This window comes from Coenobita brevimanus, chromosome 79 (genome assembly GCF_032717465.1).
Source record: "Coenobita brevimanus isolate Jiangsu-jjx chromosome 79, ASM3271746v2, whole genome shotgun sequence".
NCBI lineage: Eukaryota > Metazoa > Arthropoda > Malacostraca > Decapoda > Coenobitidae > Coenobita > Coenobita brevimanus.
This window is the reverse complement of record NC_137032.1, coordinates 1,171,801-1,190,000: the sequence shown is the minus strand read 5'-3', so window position 1 is coordinate 1,190,000 and position 18,200 is coordinate 1,171,801. Positions and strand designations below refer to the sequence as shown.

Here is an 18,200-nt window from a genome sequence, read left to right as displayed (position 1 = left end):
ATCGTTATACTCGCGAGATTATTATTTTTGTATATTTAGGTGATGTACGGTATACTTTGACCCTCCCTCTTCAGTGCATATATTGGCTGTGATATACTCAAAAGCTTGCTCATATACCTTCGTTGCCTTGATGTTATGTGTATGATGGGGAGTATGTCAGATGATATTGCTTATACTTTAACAAGATAAGAGTATATTTGAACGATCCATTATACTCCTGTCGACCTGATGTAACGAGGGGATATACTTTGGTGATCTTATACAGTATCTTGATGTGTTATATTCTAATGAGTCATCTTGCAACAGGAGTATATTTTTAAGTGTTTTTATATGTGTGTGTGTATGTCTTTGGTCTGGATATACTCTGGCGATCCTTCTTTATGAGTATGCTGGCTGTGGTATAATGTACAAATCATACGTATACTTTAAATTTATGTATGCGTGTGGGGGTATGCTGTTATATTTTTTCTGATCAGGTATATCTTGGGGGGAAGAGGAAGGGGGAGGCAGAGGATGAGATGGAGGGATGGGGTGGAGAGGTATATGAGAGAGAGGGGTGTGAGTTGGGAGCAGGGCAGTGAAATGGCGAGGGACAGGGTGACTTGGAGGCGATTTGTTTGTGGCCACCCCAAACGGGATTGAGGCGTCTGGCAATAGGTAGATAGATAGTATATCTTGGGACGACATATATAATCGTATGCTGACGGTCCTTCGCGTATGAGCTAGGTAAGACACATAGTAAAGTCTAGAGTTTTTCTTCTTCTTCTTCTTCTTCTTCTTCTCCTTCTCTTTCTTCTTCTTCTTCTTCGTCTTCTTCTTCTTATTTTTATTATTATTATTATTTTTTTTCTTTCATTCCTTTTTACACGGAGTTTTTACACTAGAAGCATTAACTATTCAGGGAAGCAGGGCAGCTCAAGGAACCATACAGGCATCATCATCCCATTGCCGTGCCATAGCCTGTAAACTTTCCCCCAGGTCAGTCTCTGGAAGGTCAAGATGTGGAAAGTTCTATGGTGTGTCTGTGTCTCTTCCTTACGTCTCTATGTCACTCTTATCAGTCTTTATCAAGTGGTTTAGTATCCCTTTCTTTAACTGGAAACCTCGGACGTGGAAAAGAAATATTGATCTTGATTGTATAGTGTATAGAAGGAGTATAAAGATTCATCCATAGCCATCATGACTGCCACCATCTCATTCACTCTGTCCTTCTCACCTTTTCCCACATCACCCTGTCCTCCTCGTCACCCTGTCTTCCTCGTCACCCTGTCCTCCACATCACCCTGTCTTCCTCCTCACCTTGTCCTCCTCCTCCTCACCTTGTCCTCCTCCTCCTCACCCTGTCCTCTCCCTCTTCACCCTGTCCTCTCCCTCCTCACCCTGCCTTCCTCCTCCTCACCCTGTCCTCCTCTTCACCCTGTCCTCCTCTTCACCCTGTCCTCCTCCTCTTCACCCTGTCCTCCTCCTCCTCACTCTGTCCTCCTCCTCACTCTGTCCTCCTCCTCACCCTGCCCTCCTCCTCCTCACCCTGCCCTCCTCCTCCTCACCCTGTCCTCCTCCTCACCCTGTCCTCCTCCTCACCCTGTCCTCCTCCTCCTCACCCTGTCCTCCTCCTCACCCTGCCCTCCTCCTCCTCACCCTGCCCTCCTCCTCCTCACCCTGTTCTCCTCCTCACCCTGTCCTCCTCACCCTGCCCTAAAACTGCGAGTGAGTCTTTGCCTGCGTGGCGGAGTAATCAGGAGGGCGAAGGAGACTGTGTAGGGAACAATAGCACCATTGTGTGTGTGTGTGTGTGTGTGTGTGTGTGTGTGTGTGTGTGTGTGTGTGTGTGTGTGTGTGTGTTTGTGTTGGTATTTGTGTGTGTGTGTGTGTGTGTGTGTGTGTGTGTGTGGTGGTATTCTTGTGTGTGTGTGTGTGTGTGTGTGTGTACGAGATATATATGTGCTTGTGACTGAAGAGGGATGAGTGTATGAGCATGTAAAATTAAAGAAGCCTCATTACTTTCTCTGTTTCTGTAATTAACTCACATGTTTTTCGAGAGGATCTTATTTTCGTGGCTTAAGAGACTTGTTTTATTTTTTCGTGCTCGAGTCTGGACATAGATTTGATAGCCCGTTCCCTGGGGCCCAACGTTCTCCCTCTGTCGATACTTTGGCGCTAGCACCCACCGTCAATTCTGTCTCGTTCGGGTTTGATGCGAGGGTATTAGCTTGGGTGTTTATGTGGTGGGTGTTGAGGATGATAAGTCTGTCTGTTCTAGCTTTCACAGGGCTCGTTGTTTGAATCTTTGCTGCATTTGGCCTTATTTATTTCTGGTTCCGCCTCACTCCATCTTTTGCGGGGAATTTGGATCTGGATGATGAAGGTGATGGTGTATAAACGACATGATTTTCTTATCCAGATTAATGAGCAACACCTTTATGCGCCTCGTTTATGTGCAGGTTAGGGAAATAATCTCAGGCCATCCCTCGTAATTATCTTAAATGATGTAGAAACGGAGAACACCAGGAAGAAGAGGACGAGATGAAAAAGTTGGGAAAAGCAGGAGGGAGTGAAGGAAAAGAAGAGTGAGAGACATTGCTGCAACAGAATCAATTGGCACAGACCCGACAAAAGTTAATTCGCCCACCGCTCCACTGCCCCTACTTCATACACATACGGTATCTTCGTCACTTTTCCCCCTAGTGCATCATATGAAAGAGAATCCTGTAAGGCCAGAAGAAAATTACCAGGCCTCTCTTAGCCTAGAAATAGTAGCCAAAAGGGAAGAACGAAAGCTGAAAAGTAAAATATTAGGCTGACATTTCCCCCTACTGTAATTCTTCCTCAAATTTTCCCTCTAGAATTTATCAGTGTCCGTAGATAAAGAGATAAAATAAATTACCAGATGAAATTTAACAATCTCTGCGTCAAATCTGATAAAAATACAGTTTATCACCAAATTCCCATTTTCTGCAAACTACCTGAGAATGAGAAAATGTGTGTTCAGTATGATGTGTGGGTCACGTGACAACACTGCACGGCGATCATGGCGGGTTGCCATTTTAGGATTTTGTATCAACTTCTAGAGATATTTACTTCCACATACTAACCATTTTTCCATTAATCTCCACGAAGCTTTAGCAGTTTTAGGTTATTCATAGTGATTCAGAGATTTTTGATAATTATCGACGTATAATATCTGTTGAAAGCAAGTTTATCTACCTTTATAATCCTGTTTTTGGCAACGCTTATAGGGTGATAGATCATGCCCTCGTTAGTCGTAATCACGTTGTTACAGGTGGGGTGTTGTGCTGAACCATTCCCTGTGTATTCAATTACTGAGAATGCGTTACAGATACAGGATTTGTGACGAATATAGACAACGATGTACGGTAGTGTCTGTGAGGGATCGGAATTTGTGGAAACAGAATATGTGGTAAAATTCAGAGTGCTTTAGAGGATTACACCATGGATGAGACCAACATGGAACCATAGCACCCCAGGGACCGTCACTTATTCGTCGTCCAAGGGTAAATTGCTTTTATATTACTACCGACTAAAAGGCAGAAAGGAAGACAGACGGACACAAGGCCTGTCTTCGTGGGTATGGAAGCTCCCAAACACCTCTTCCTTCACGGTTTATATTCCGAATTACTCATTAATATCCCCTGGTTTGCGTCTTATGTCTTTTCAGTATTGATATAGATTGCATGACTAACACTCAAGAATATAGTAACGGAGCAGAATAAATCGGTAAGGAAGAGGTGTTAGTAAGCATCCTAACCGTATGAGAGTACCGCTCTAAGAAAATATGATACATGAACTCAGCAAAACACACACTACCGCCTATATTTCCCTCTTGTTCAAGGATTTTTAGTTAAGGATTACAGAACACATTGATCTTGTCATATTGTTTGTTACTGAGAGGCTGATACTTGTCTTATTTTCCTTCCAGTGGGTGTAATCACAGCGCAGAAGAGAGGCCACACTTTCGATCTGTAAGTAGAGAGAATTCTAACTTTACATGTTCATTGTAGTTTAGCTTACTTTTATTTATTTTTTTAAGTGTTGTGTTGGGCATGGTGACAGAAGATATAGTAGACAGTAAACTGAAATTGTAAGCAGGGAAATCGAACCACCATTCCCAGTGGAAAAATCAGAGAGCAAAATATTGGCAGGTGTAAAGGTTAAATTTGGAGCATTATATAAGTGCGTAGGGCAGGTAGATAGAGCCTACTAATTCATAAGCTGATGGTGTTGACAGGCAAAATGAACCGCCATCCCACCTTGATGTAGATATCTGGGAAGGTTAATATGAGAGAGGGGTGTGTGAGCTGGGAGCGGGGCAGTGAAATGACGGGTTACAGGGCGACATGGAGGCGATTTGTTTGTGGCCCACCCCTTACGGGATTAAGGCGTCTGGCAGTAGGTAATAATGCGGCGTGGTCACCTGTCCCCATACTCGTGCTTCATGATGCTTCAAACACCTTGTAAACCATTTTCTTTAGATGTGGAATAACTCTCTCAGTTTTAGGGCGTTTGTGGCGAAGGTAGCAGAAGTTTTACACCTCACTGTGCAGAAATTTTACACATTGCGGAAATTTTACACTATTGCAGAAATTATACATCTCATTGCAGGAATTTTACACCTCACTGGATAAATTGTACACCTCATTACAGAAATTTTAACACCTCATTCCAGGAATTTTACACCTCGTTGCAGAAGTTATACACCTCGTTGCAGAAATTTTATACCTCACTGCAGAAATTTTATACCTCACCGCAGAAATTTTACACCTCTGCAGAAATTTTATACCTCACCGCAGAAATTTTACACCTCTGCAGAAATTTTATACCTCACCGCAGAAATTTTACACCTCACTGCGGAAATTTTACACCTCACTGTGGAAATTTTACACCTCATTGCAGAAATTTTATACCTCTGCGGAAATTTAACACCTCACTGCAGAAATTTTACACCTCACTTCGGAAATTTTACACCTCATTAAGGCAACAGTATTAACGCACCTGTGAACTCCATTTTTAAGTCCGGGAAAGTTTGATACACCTGATCCGTCCTTTAATGCAACCCTTAAAATGGTAATGCGACTCTTAAAATGGTAATGCGACCCTTAAAATGTTAGTGCGACTCTTAAAATGGTAATGCGACTCTTAAAATGGTAATGCGACCCTTAAAATGGTGATGCGACTCTTAAAATGGTAATGCAACCCATAAAATGGTAATGCGACTCTTAAAATGGTAATGCGACCTTAAAATGGTAATGCGACCCTTAAAATAGTAATGCGACCCTTAAAATGGTGATGCGACTCTTAAATTGGTAATGCGACCCTTAAAATGACAGCTACGTTATTGACCAGCGACTTTGCCACTTCTCAGGAATCACAATTATTTTCTTTCACAGTGCATTAACTCTCCCATATTTTTGAGCGTTGCTGTATCAGAGTCAGGTTGAAAATTCTAAAAATGTATTGAGGTTCCCAGATTGTGCCCTGATTACTTACAGACTTTTAGTGCGAATGTCACTGTTATGCTTACTGTCTCAACCGAATCCTAATCGGTTGGTGGAGAGTAATGTATTTGGTAATTGGGTGAAGGAGTTTGTTATGGGGGTGGGGTGATGGAAGGGAGGGATTGTAATGGTGTTGAGGTGAAGGTTGGGAGAGGCTGTTACTAAGTGGGAAGGTAGGGGAAGGTGCGGCTATGGTGGGGGGAAAGGTGGGGTGAATGTACTGTACGTTGGTGTGGTGTGGGGGAGGTTATTGTGGAAGTGGGGTGGTGGGGGAAGGAATGTTAGCAGTGGAAGGGTTAAAGTAAGAGGTTCGGGGGCGAGGGAGATTGTTATGGGATGGGGTAATGGAAGGGAGGGGTAGTAGTGATGCTGGGATGAAGGTATGGGGTAGCCTTTGGAGGTAGGATGGTGGGGCAGTAATGGTACCGATGTGAAAGTGGAAGATGTGGGCGGGGGAGGTGGGTATGGGATGGGGTAATGGAGGGGAAGGGTGACTGTCGTGTAGGGGGGAAGGTTGAAGGTGTGGAAGTCAGAGTGTTGTGTTCAGGGCCCAGCAGTCATGATTACTACTTGTTAATGGAAGGGATAATATGACGGGGATGTTTGTCAGGATAATCATATGTCCGTTATGTGATTAATGAAGATATGTTGTGTGTGTGTGTGTGTGTGTGTGTGTGTGTGTGTGAGAGAGAGAGAGAGAGAGAGAGTAATAGGAAGAGAGAGAGAGTAGGAGGAAGAGAGAGAGATTCGCCACCTACCCATTCACCACCATCAGCACCACTTCAGTCACCAGAGCACAACCACAATTCCCATCACCACTGCAATGCGCATTCCCCACCACAGCCTTGATCACCACCATCATAATACCCCTTCCTCATCACTACAGTCTCCACCACCACCACCACCACCACCACCGCTGCAGTGCCCCTTCCTCATCACTACCTCAGTTATCACCACCACCACCACATTCACCTCTATCTCACCACAACATTCACAACATTTTCCCGCCACAGCATTCACTACCACCACACCACCAAAATCTCCACCACCATCATACTGACAGACGGTCGGCCAATTCCTTTCCTTCACCATACTGGCCCCTCCTCGCCTCCCAGCCGCTCCAGTGATATATCATGGGGCAGTGGGAAAATAACTCTCTCTCTCTCTCTCTCTCTCTCTCTCTCTCTCTCTCTCTCTCTCTCCATTTTCCTTCCTTCATCCCTCCACCTTCCATTTTGCTTCCCTCCCATTCTCAGGTCTGTTCGTATTTTATTATTTTTATTCGTCCTCCTTTATTCTTCCTTCCCCCCCTTCCCCCAACTCCCTTTCCTCCTCCTTTATTCACTGTCTCCATTATCTCTCCGTGCCTTTGATCTCTCCGCTTCTCTCTCTCCCTCCCTTATCTCTTCACCTCCCTCCTGTTTCGTTTCTTTCTTGCCTCTATTCCTTCCTTCCCTCCTCCTTCCGTCGTAATAGCCTTGGGTGATTTCATATATTCCCTCCTTCCTCCTTGTCTCTTTCTCCGTTCTCTCTCCTTTCCCTTCCCTTTCTTTACCTTGCCAATTATGTTCTCTTTTCCCCCCTCTCTCATCCTCTCTCCTTCCCTCCCTGCTGTCTTCCTTCCTCCCTTTTTCTTTTCCTTTCCTCTCTCTTGCCCCGTTTTTCCTCCATTGCCTTGATGCCTCCAGGTCTTCAGTATTACTTTTTCCCCCTCCCCTTCCTTCCATCTTTCTTTCACCTTCCGCTCTTTCGTGTCTTTCGTTCACACCCATTCTTTCCTCTTTCTTTCTTTAATCGCATTTTTCTTTCCCTGGTCTTTTCTTTCATCTCTTTCTCTCCGCTCCCTGCCATTGTCTGGTCTTGCCTCTCTCTCTCTCTCTCTCTCTCTCTCTCTCTCTCTCTCTCTCTCTCCCCCCCCTCCTTTTTTATGCCCACCATTTTCACTTTTCCCTGCCCTTTTTCCTCAGTTTTCTCTTTCCCTCCCCTTCCTTCCTTCCTTCCCTCGTCCCCTCCACTTTTCTCCCTTCCTCCTTTCTCCCTCGTCCTCTCCATCATTCTCCCTCCATCCCTCCCTCCTTCCCTCCTTTCCTTCGATTCCTCACCACCGTAACTTCCTCGGCCTCCTCCTCCTATACCTTTTCGGTGTTGCATTCTCTCCCGGGGCCGTTTTAGATTAATTTCCCACAATCGCCTGTTACATTTTCCATTACCTCTCTCCTCCTCGCTTTTGCTTTTGATGCATTTTTCGCGGATTTTGGCGGGAAAAAGGCGCGGGGAAAGAATCGCTGGGGCAAAAAACCGGTAAATGGAAGAGCCGAGAAGTGCGCGAACTCGCGACGGCAACATCACTTCTGAAGAAATGGGGTTGAAAATCTTGGGAGACGGACGAGTGAGTGGAGGAGTCGCACATTTTTCTTGCCTATTACCTTCGATTTGACGGTCAGATGGCCCGCCTGAGTGAGGAAAATGGGGGGGAGAGGGCCCAATTTAACACTTAATTGCTCCGCGAGGGATGGATGCTCGGAGCGGGGGAAACCGGCCACAGTCTGGGAAAATCTGTGTTTGGACAGGGAAACAAAGACCCACCGCCGACATGGAGACGAACCCCGGACACATGGACTCCCTTCTCGTCCGTAAAACCTCTTTCTCAGCGATTTATTTTGCTCTTTACGCCTTTCCGTCCTCCCCAGCGCTGCTTAAATCATTCTAATATCACCCCACTGTGCATAAATAATGTACAGAGGAATATTAGTACATAAAATAACGTACAGAACTGTAATTATTAACCAGCTGTATCCAAAAATAAATCTGTAAGGAAGAGGTGTTAGGGAGCTTCTTTAACCGACGAGAATGCCAGCCAAGGAGACTTCTGCCCGTGTTCCCATCCCTCTCACGGTCGGGACAGCTCTTGTATTCTATTCCAGCTGATGTAAGACGATTTTATTCAGCTGAGAGTGGCCCATGGCTGCCTGAGAGTGTTGATACTATACTCCTTTCACCTTAACTTGGCCCAGATTTTCGTTCCCTTCAATGTGGTGTATGTATTTTTTTCATTTAATTTGTTTCTCTGTTCATCTTCTTAGGAAAAAAAAAATCAGTGTTAGAATAATACAAATATATTACTTCGTCTCCATTGGTGTTAGTTGTAGTTGTAGTTTTGGTAGTATTTGTTGTAGTTGTAGTTGTTGTAGTTTAGTTGTAGTTGTAGTCTTATTTGTAGTCATCATTAACCTCTTCACTGTCACAGGTCTTTCGAATTAATCGATAAAATGGCTTGGCGTTTGAGGGAACTGAATACTAGAGCTGTATCTACCATGAAGGGGTTGATTTCTCCTTGCTTCTCCCCCTTCTCCCTCCCGTCCCCTCCTTTCTGTGCTTACTATGACTGTTCTCTTTCCCCCTCTCTCAGCCTCTATCCTTCCCTTCCTTCCTTCCCTCCCTTCTATCTTCCTTCCTTCCCTCCCTTCCATCGTCCTTCCTTCTCTCCCTTCCATCTTCCTTCCTTCCCTCCTTTCCATCTTCCTTCCTTCCCTTCCATCTTCCTTCCTTCCCTCCCTTCCATCTTCCTTCCTTCCCTCCTTTCCATCTTCCTTCCTTCCCTTCCATCTTCCTTCCTTCCCTCCCTTCCATCTTCCTTCCTTCCCTCCCTTCCATCTTCCTTCCTTCCCTCCCTTCCATCTTCCTTCCCTCCCTTCCATCGTCCTTCCTTCCCTCCTTTCCATTTTCCTTCCTTCCCTCCCTTCCATCTTCCTTCCTTCCCTTCCCTCTTCCTTCCTTCCCTTCCCTCTTCCTTCCTTCCCTTCCCTCTTCCTTCCCTCCCTTCCATCTTCCTTCCTTCCCTCCCTTCCACTTTCCTTTCTTCCCTCCCTTCCATCTTCCTTCCTTCCCATCCTTCCATCTCCCTTCCTTCCCTCCCTTCCACTTTCCTTCCTTCCCTCCTTTCCATCTTCCTTCCTTCCCTTCCATCCCTTCCATCTTCCTTCCTTCCCTTCCATCCCTTCCATCTTCCTTCCTTCCCTTTCGTCTTCCCTCCTTCCTTCCCTTCCATCTTGCTTCCTTTCCTTCCGTCTTGCTTCCTTTCCTTCCATCTTGCTTCCCTCCCTTCCATCTTGCTTCCTTCCCTTCCATCTTGCTTCCCTCCCTTCCATCTTGCTTCCTTCCCTTCCATCTTGCTTCCTTCCCTTCCATCTTGCTTCCCTTCCATCTTGCTTCCTTCCCTTCCATCTTGCTTCCTTCCCTTCCATCTTGCTTCCTTCCCTTCCATCTTCCTTCCCTTCCATCTTGCTTCCTTCCCTTCCATCTTCCTTCCTTCCCTTCCATCATCCTTCCTTCCCTTCCATCTTGCTTCCTTCCCTTCCATCTTGCTTCCTTCCCTTCCATCTTGCTTCCTTCCCTTCCATCATCCTTCCTTCCCTTCCATCATCCTTCCTTCCCTTCCATCATCCTTCCTTCCCTTCCATCTTGCTTCCTTCCCTTCCATCTTCCTTCCTTCCCTTCCATCATCCTTCCTTCCCTTCCATCATCCTTCCTTCCCTTCCATCTTCCTTCCTTCCCTTCCATCATCCTTCCTTCCCTTCCATCATCCTTCCTTCCCTTCCATCATCCTTCCTTCCCTTCCATCATCCTTCCTTCCCTTCCATCTTCCTTCCTTCCCTTCCATCTTCCTTCCTTCCCTTCCATCATCCTTCCTTCCCTTTCATCTTCCTTCCCTTCCATCTTGCTTCCTTCCCTTCCATCTTGCTTCCTTCCCTTCCATCTTGCTTCCTTCCCTTCCATCTTCCTTCCTTCCCTTCCATCATCCTTCCTTCCCTTCCATCTTCCTTCCCTTCCATCTTCCTTCCCTTCCATCTTGCTTCCTTCCCTTCCATCTTCCTTCCTTCCCTTTCGTCTTCCCTCCTTCCTTCCCTTCCATCTTCCTTCCTTCCCTTCCATCTTGCTTCCTTCCTTTCCGTCTTGCTTCCTTCCCTTCCATCTTGCTTCCTTCCCTTCCATCTTGCTTCCTTCCCTTCCATCTTGCTTCCTTCCCTTCCATCTTCCTTCCATCCTTTCCATCTTCCTTCCCTCCCTTTCGTCTTCCCTCCATCCTTCCCTTCCACTTCCTTCCCACCTCTTTTCCTTTCTTCTCTCATTCCCCATTTTTTCCTTCGATCGCCGTAATGTCCTCTAACACCTCTTGCTTAGCGATTTAATTTTTGATATGGCTGGTTAATGTCATTTTGCACGATATTTATGCAGAGTATGGCGGTATTGGAAGGATTCATGTAACACGGAGAGTAAGGTGTAGCTAATAAACAAAATAAATCACCTAAGAAAAGTTGTTACGGAGCTTCCTCAACGGACGAGAATACTATCAATAGATGTTTTTTAGGAGAATTTTCCCCAGTCCATGTTATTCAGGTGAGAATATTCCCTAGTCGATGTTATTCATGTTATTCAGCTTAGGAAACTCTCTAGTAATAGGGAAAATGAAAGTTGTATTTACCCCTTCCAGTTATGAGAGAGAGAGAGAGAGAGAGAGAGAGAGAGAGAGAGAGAGAGACAGACAGACAGACGAACCGAAGCGATAGAAAAAAATAATTGGCCTATGTCACTAGAAAGAAATACTTAAAGGAATACTAGCCAGAGAGAGAGAGAGAGAGTCGCACCGAAGCAATAAAGAAAAACGGGCCAATTTCACCAGAGAGAAACAAGTGAAGGAAGACCAGCCACGCAGAGGCCAAATACCTTTCACTTGGTTTCTGATCCTGTTACGTGGGACTGTTATGGGGTCCAATCCCTTTACCACGCCCTCTGTGGGTAAAGGGAGGAAGCGGCAGATGTTAAGGTAGGGACGGGAAAAGAGGGAGTCTGTGGTGCATTGGTTAGAGCATTTCCCTCGCCACTACAAGGACCGTAGTTCGATTCTTGGACCGGTCAGACTGGTGTACTTAGTTTATATCTCCCTCGCCGCTTTACCCAGCGTAGTTTGGGGACATGAATGCGAACTAACTTTGCAAATCGTATTCTAGGGGAAGGTTGGGACTTAGAAGAACTGATTTTCCGCCTTATGTTTGTGTATGTGTGCTTGTGTGTAGTGTTTTTTGTATTTCCACCGATATTATTCTACTGTACTAAGGAAAGTCGTTTGATTGTAACGTAAGATATAAATAAATCTCTTCAGGTAATCCCCTAAGGTAATTTATTCTGCCAGGTATTCTGTTTATCTGACAATATTTTTGCAGATTAATGGATACAAGGTTTTTCTTTAACCCAGTGTGATGGTTGAAGCCACGTATTTTATTCTCAGTGATTCCAGACGAAGTTAATGAGCCGAGATAATCATGATTTGAAGAGAAGAAAGGTTAGGTAATAAATAAAGAAACGTGAATAACAAAATTAGCTCCTTCCTTACCACAGCAACATCGACAACAGCAACGGAGGCGGGATGACACAGGAAGCCGAAATCTCCAGCGGCCCCCCAGCGCACATCAGCTGATCGGGTAAACAAACATTACGGGGGAGGCGAGATCCACTGAGCGGGATACCGGTAAACAGACTTACAATGAATTTCTCGTGTCGTAGCTAAGATTAATTTTTGCAAGGAGAGAAGGGAAAGGATGGAGCAGATATTTTTTCATGTCTCTTGTTCCTGAATGTAATAAATAAAAAAATAAATAAATAAGTCCATAGACACATGATTAATTTCTTGTTAGTAATATGTGTTGATAGGAAGGGCGATGGATGAAATGCTCAATATTATCCTATTCTCTCTCTCTCTCTCTCTCTCTCTCTCTCTCTCTCTCTCTCTCTCTCTCTCTCGTGAATGCATAATCTCTGAGACTTTACGACCAATAATTCTCCTAGTAACTAAGATTATTTTTGGCAGAGAGGGAGAGAGAGAGAGAGAGAGAGAGAGAGAGAGAGAGAGAGAGAGAGAGAGAGAGAGAGAGAGAGAATCTTCCCATATCTTTTAAGTTCTTCAGAAAAAGATATTAATTACTCCAAGGAATAAGATTTTTTGTATTACTCTCAGTCCGGAACAACAGCTGGCCGATGGAGATGACTGAGCTCTCGGGAAGTGTGGGAAAGGTGAGAGAGAGAGAGAGAGAGAGAGAGAGAGAGAGAGAGAGAGCAGCATGCAGCGAAGGAGAGAATTGAAGGAAGAACAAGAAAGAGAGAGAGAGAGAGAGATCTGGTTGAGAGTGAGAGAACAGCATGCAGCGTAGAGAATTAAAAGAAGAATAAGAGAGAGAGAGAGAGAGAGAGAGAGCACCGATTTCATGGGGAAGGAGGGAAGCCAAATGTGATGGAATGTGAAAAGGCAAGAGTGTTTGGGGGGCACAGGTGTGGGGTGGATGGGAAATAGGTAGGCAATGAAGAAAGCAATTTATCTTTTCATCGTCTTCTGTTTTTCCCTTTTCCTACCCTCCTCTTTTGCTGAATTAGATCCTTTTCCCCTTTTTTTTTCATTTTTTGGCGGTCTAACTTTTATATCCACGGAGCTATTATTTCCAGTTAATATTTTTGAAGTATCTACCATATTCCTTTTTTTTCTCTCTCATTTTTTGTTCCATATTGACCTCTATGATTTTTTCCATGCTTTGCTCATACATTCTTGCATCTCAGACAAATATTTTTCTGTTACCAACGTCTTTTGATTCAAGGGATGCTCTTTTTCCTTCTGTCTTCCTTTGTATCACGCTTTTCCCCTTATCTTCCTTTGTATCACTCTTTTCCTCCTACCTCCTCCTTTCTCTCTTCTCCTCCGCCTTCTTCTCCACTTACTTGCCATCCTCTCTATATCTTCTCTACCATTTTCCACTTCCCTCCTCTCTACAGTACTATTAATCTTTCTTCCTTCTCATTTCTTTAAGTTTTTCTCTTCTCTTTCCCTTATTACTCTTTTCTTCTCTCATTTTCTCAGTTTCCTCCTTTCTTCCTCTTTATTCCTACCTCCTCTTCCTCATGCCTCTCCACCCCTCGCCGCTTCCTCTCATCTTTATCCATTTTTATCTCATCTACCTTCATGTAATTATTATCATCATCCCTCCCTCTCTCTGTCTCACGTCTTCCCTCTCTCACTTTTATGTTCATTCTCTCCTTCGCCACCTGCTGTTCTCTCACTCGCTCTACCAGATTTCGTTTCTGTCTGTCTGTCTGTCTGTCTCTCTCTGTCTGTCTGTCTGTCTCTCTCTCTCTCTCTCTCTCTCTCTCTCTCTCTCTCTCTCTCTCTTTCCATTTTCTCCCGCGCCACTCCACAAACTATTGCCAATTTCCTTTCCAACTCCTCAACCCCCCCCTCCTCACCTTACCCTCACCACCTTCCATCCCCCCCCACACACCCCCGACAGCCCTCTTGTAAAATTTATCTATCTTTTATCTATCGGCTGGGACTATTATTGCATTATTTAATCCACCACGAGACTTCACTTTATCATTTCAAAACATGATTCTTCTTCTTTTTTTTTCTTTACAATTTGACTTTGCTGTGTGCATTTTTCGTACACAGTAAACTTCTCACAACACACACACACACACACACACACACACACACACACACACACACACACACACACACACACACACACACACACACACACACACACACACACACACACACACACACACCTTCATTCCCACCCACTCACACTGACTTCATAATCTCGAACTCACCCACACCACTCTCTCTCTCTCTCTCTCTCTCTCTCTCTCATCTAAGAAAACCAATCTCTTTCCTCTTGCATGCAATGAGGAGTCAGTGAGTGAGAGAGAGAAGGTTATTATAAGAGTGTGGTGCAGGGAGAGGCAATGAAGGAGAAAGAGAGGATTAATAGAATGAGATGGAAGGGAGAGAAGGATCTTGGGAATATATTTAGGAGAGTAATATAAGTTAGGTTTTTATCATCGTCAGTGGTTTTATTATTATTATTATTATTATTATTATTATTATTATTATTATTATTATTATTACTACTACTACTACTACTACTACTACGCTCCTCATTGTCTATTATGCTCCTCATGGGGCAACACAGGATTAGATGATGTATGGATGTATGTATTAGTAGTAGTAGTAGTAGTTGTGTTTTTGCTGGTGGTGATGATGATGATGATGTTACTAAGCAAATTGAAAGCCTAGTTACTTCACCTAGACCAGCAGCTCAGTACAGGCTCCCTTATATACTGCTTTGATATGGTCTGGATTTTTGACTGGTTCCCTTTATGAGTCATTCCCTCCTCCAAAATTGCTCTCTATCATTCCGTAACTCCTTTTCATTGGTGATTTATTATTAGTTTTTTCTTGCCACCGAGAGAGAGAGAGAGAGAGAGAGAGAGAGAGAGAGAGAGAGAGCGAGAGAGAGACCTTAATTTCTTGAATAAAGGTGACGTTCTTGTTAATTTAATCTTGCTCTTTCCATTTTTTTTTTTTCAACTTTCGAAAGGCCTCCTGTCTTGAAGGGATTTATTAATATTGTTTCTAAGCTTTCCAATTCGAAAAATCTATCTTAAGAATCTAGCAAGAATATAATGAATGAGTTCCGAGGGCTAAATTGGTTCTTGAAATAGTTTAAGTCCTCTGAAGCGGTGATTGGAAAGAAGTAAATCCGTAAAGGAAATTGATGGTAATGGAAGAAGGGTGGCTGGTGCTATGAAGACCCTTACATGAAGTAGGACAGACAGTGGATGCTTCAGAGGGACACCATGTGGATGTCCAGAGTGCCTGCATGAACGTATGGGTGTGAGTCTTTGATACGGTGTTAGTGAGAAAAGGCAGGATTGAGGGCAGGTAAAAGTTGGGCTGCTGAGGAACAGTAAAGAGGCGTGCAAATAAGAGTGTAAACGTGGAGACTTGGGACAGGTGTGGAGTGAGGAAGTTTGTTTTGAAGGTAGAGTTGTGTAAGCTTAGATGGAATGATAAAATTAACACGATGGTAATGAATAAGGTGGTGAAAAGTGTGTATGTGAGGGAGAGTGTGTGGGAAGAGGTGTGCTAGTTACCCTATCCTTCCCTGTCCTTTCCTTTCTTATGTAATTTCCTCATCTTCTGTATTCATCTCCATCCATCAGCTTCCTCGCCACTTCACTCAGTCCCTTCACCCTCTCCATGTTCTCCACTCCATACCCCAACCCCTTCACATCCTCCATCTCCCCCCTCCCCTTCCTTCCCCACCCCCTCTCACCGCCTCCATCCTTTAACTTTCTTCATTCCCTCTCACTCCTTCCCCCATCCTCCTTTGCAGCCTCCTCACCTCTCCCGTTTCCCCTCCATCTTCCTTCCTCCTCCCTCTCCCCCTCCATCCCCTTCCCCCTTCCTCTCTCTCACTATCCCCTTCCCCCTCCCTATCCCCCTCCCCCTTCCCCACTTCTGCTTCCACTCCTTTCACCTGTGCCTTTTCTCCTTCCATCCTCCTCTCTCTTCCCTCTCCCCCTCCATCCCCCTCTCTCTTCCTTCTCCCCCTTCCATCTTCCTCTCTCTTCCTTCTCCCCCTTCCATCCTCCTCTCTCTTCCCTCTTCCCGTCCATCCTCCTCTCTCTTCCTTCTCCCCCTCCATCCTCCTCTCTCTTCCTCCTCCCCCTCCATCCTCCTCTCTCTTCCTTCTCCCCTTCCATCCTCCTCTCTCTTTCATCGCCCCTCCATCCTCCTTTCTCTTCCTTCTCCCTCTACATCCTCCTCTCTCTTCCTTCTCCCCCTCCATGCCCATTCCTGCCCGCCTCATTCTGCATCCACCCCTTCCCCCTTCCCCCTCCCCCTTCCTCCCCCTCCATGCTGCTTAAGGGACACTCTGCCGCCAAGATTGGAAACCATGACGGAAAATTAACTGGGCAACAAGCGTGACATCTCGTTTAAAGTCCATAAATTGTTTGCTGGCCTGAAAATCAACCCCCAGTCCCCCAGCCCCAAATGACATCTAAGAACCACATCACCTCTCTCTCTCTCTCTCTCTCTCTCTCTCTCTCTCTCTCTCTTTCTGTTCTCTTCCCCAGTCTTGAATCTGCGTTTATTTAGCACAACTCCTTCTCATTCCCAGTCCTCTTCCTCCTTCTTTACATCCTTATTCTTTCTTTTATATTTTCTTGTATTTTATCTCTTTATATCTCGCTGTTCCTCCACCCTTCCTTATCTTCTTCGACGTAGGTTATCCATTCCCAAAATTCCTAGTCAGCTTTTTTGTATGATCTCCTTTCGGTCTTTCCTCTCCCTTTTTTTTTTTTTTTTTTTTTTAACCTCTGTCTCATTATTTCTCCTTTTCTATCGCTCAGTATTATTATTTTTCACTTCTTTTCAACAGTTTCTTAAGTTCTTCCTCCTGCCTTCTCCCAGTTTCTTCTTGTGTCCTCTCTACCGTTCGTCTCTTTTTCTTTCATTTATTTGCTTTCAATCTTAATTTCTTTCCCTCCTCCCATTTTTCTTCATTTTCCTTCCTCCTTTCATCAGGTTTGAAGTTCCTCCACTCTTTTTTTTTTTTAGTCTGTCTTTCCATTCATCCTTATGTCTATTTCACTTGATTCATTTCCTCTCTTTTTTCCCACTATCCGCCCTTCGTTATCCTGTTCATTTATTCTTTCGTCTTCGGTCGTTCTAAATCTGTTATTCATCATCCTCTCATATCCATCTCTCTATCCACATGTCATTCTTCATCCAGTCATTCGCCCTCATCCATCCACCTTTTCCACTTTTCTCCTTCCATCGCCACCCTCCCTGCCCCTCCCTCCATCCCTCTCACCCCCTGTTCCATTCACTTTCCCCTCTTTTTCACCCAATTTTTCCATTCTTACTCCTCCCTTCCATCCATCCTTCGATCCCTGCTTCCCATCTCTCTAGTTATTCCTCTCTCATTCCCTCTTCCATTCCCTCTTCCTTTCTTATTCCCTTCATCCCCTCCGTCCTTCCCTTCTTCCTCTTTCCCTTTCCATACACCCCTCATCTCTCTCTCTCCCCTCCCGTTCATTGACTTCCACAACTTTCCTTTTCATCTCTTTCTTCAATTTCCCATCACCCTTCTCCTCCCCTTTTTCGGCTCTCTCCTTCCCTCCTCTTTTCTCCTTTCTCCCCTCCTCTTCATTTCTCTTCTCCTTCTCCTTTCATCTTACTCTTCCTTCAGTCCTTCTGCCCTCTTCCTTAACCCTCATTCCTCTTCTGCTTCATCTTCCTCCTCCCTCATCTATCTCTTCTTCATCTCGTCTTTCTTTCACCCCTTCCTCCGCCTCTCTTTCTTCCACTTCATCTTTCATCCTTCTTCCTCTCTCTTCTTTCCTTCCACCCCACCTCCTCCTTCCCCTCCCTTCCTTCCCCCTTCTCCCTCCTCCTCCTTCCTCCATATTCTCTTCATCTTGTCTTTCTTGCACATCTCCTACTGCCTCTCGTCCACCCCATCTCCCATCCTGCTTTCTCTTTCTTCCCTCCCTCCTCCTCCTCCTCCTCCTTCCTCTCTTCATTCCCTCCATCCTCCTCCTCCTTACTGTCTTTCTTCCCCTCCCTCCTCCTCCTCCTCCTTCCACTCTTCCTTCCCCTCCCTACTCCTCCTCCTCCTTCCACTCTTCCTTCCCCTCCCTCCTCCTCCTCCTCCTCCTTCCACTCTTCCTTCCCCTCCCTACTCCTCCTCCTCCTTCCACTCTTCCTTCCCCTCCCTCCTCCTCCTCCTTCCTCTCTTCCTTCACTCCATCCTTCCTTCTCCTCCTCCTTCCTCTCTTCCTTCCCCTCCATCC

At 45.1% G+C, this 18,200-nt stretch overlaps 1 protein-coding gene across 3 annotated transcripts in view; it reads right to left on the bottom strand.

Annotated features, from left to right (window-relative positions):
* Nucleotides 1-248: 248 nt before the first annotated feature.
* LOC145408952 (excitatory amino acid transporter-like) overlaps nucleotides 249-18,200 on the bottom strand; it is a 362,199-nt gene continuing 344,247 nt past the window's right edge. For all 3 annotated transcript variants that reach the window (XR_013899021.1, XR_013899020.1, XR_013899022.1), the window contains exon 13: nucleotides 249-268. The gene's annotated coding sequence lies outside the window, so the exon portion shown is untranslated. The remainder of the gene's footprint in view (nucleotides 269-18,200) is intronic.